General features: G+C 43.6%; 1 pseudogene; it reads right to left on the reverse strand.

The window, feature by feature from the left end:
* Nucleotides 1-309: 309 nt before the first annotated feature.
* Nucleotides 310-1,165, reverse strand: LOC116072881 (annotated as a pseudogene).
* Between the last annotated feature and the right edge of the window lie 45 nt (nucleotides 1,166-1,210).

Consider the following 1,210-nt stretch of genomic DNA (forward strand, 5'->3'; position numbering starts at 1 on the left):
TTTTTTTTTTTTTTTTTTTGGTTTTGTTTTCATTTTATAATTATAAATTCAAGCTAAGGGAAGCTTGTTTTTGTCCTGGAAAACAAAACAAAGATTTAAACAAAGCTTTTATAGTATTATTTGCAAACCTGACCTCATTTAGAAAGAGATGTAACTGCATGGCTAGAACACAGCTTCTAGCATGAATGATGCAGGTGACTAGTGGTACTAAGAAGAGACAATGCACTGTTGACAAGATTATAATCTGCTGGTGGCATTGCTGAAAAAAAAAAAGCCCTTGCAAATTTCTAAACAACAGTAAACTCTGTTAGGAATATCTAAAGTGTCTTACAGGCCAAAAAGGGAACAAGGTTAGTAAAATGCCCCAACAGAGTTTGAGTAAAATACTGGATTTGAGAGTTACTGGATTTGGGTATGTAAAAATAGGGTTGTTGTAGGTGGGGATCATGCTTATAATAGGTCTCAAATTGAAACTACAATACACCGCTTCACAGGCCACACGAATTTCCAGGGGCTTTTCGTCTCCCTCAGTAGGTGCTGGCAAAAGGTGTGCTCAGTCATTTTCCAGCCCCAGAGCCAACACATGAGAAAGGAAGAGAGATGGGATGAAGACCTTTAGGAACTCTGCAGAAAAAATGCCCCCTTTCTTCATGGCTCCACTCTTCCTTATGCTTAGAGATGCAGCACATTTACGGTGTCTGAAATGGAACTCGTTGGGTGGAATGTTCTCTGGTCTACTGGACCAGTCTGATACCCAGTCTGCACTTTTCTTCCAAGCCTCAACTTCTTTCTCTCCTTCTACAACTTCTTCTGACTAAGAGCTGTGGTCCCTGCTGGAGTGCATCTCAACATCAAACATGATCTGCCCATCTTCTTGTGAAGGGCTGTCACAGTGAGAACTGCCTCTTGAGCTGCTCTGTCCTGACTCATGCTGTGCATCCAAACGGATCTTCTCCATGTCTCCATTGTGGATGGGAGAGGAGGAGGGAACATGCTCCAGCTCCCCATTCTTCCCATTTCCATTATCTTTGTCATTGCTGCTGTTCATGGGTAGCCCCACCCAGGAACTGTTGAGGCCAGCGGGCGGCGGCAGGGGCTGCTCCCCTTCCTCACAGTTGTTGTTGTTGTTGTGCAAGGGTGGCAGGGGCTTGACTAAGTGAGACATGGTCTGGAGCCCCCTTTTCAGCGTCTGTTTTTTTTTTTTCTTAAA

Source organism: Mastomys coucha, unplaced genomic scaffold, assembly GCF_008632895.1.
Source record: "Mastomys coucha isolate ucsf_1 unplaced genomic scaffold, UCSF_Mcou_1 pScaffold23, whole genome shotgun sequence".
In the NCBI taxonomy this organism is placed as follows: domain Eukaryota; kingdom Metazoa; phylum Chordata; class Mammalia; order Rodentia; family Muridae; genus Mastomys; species Mastomys coucha.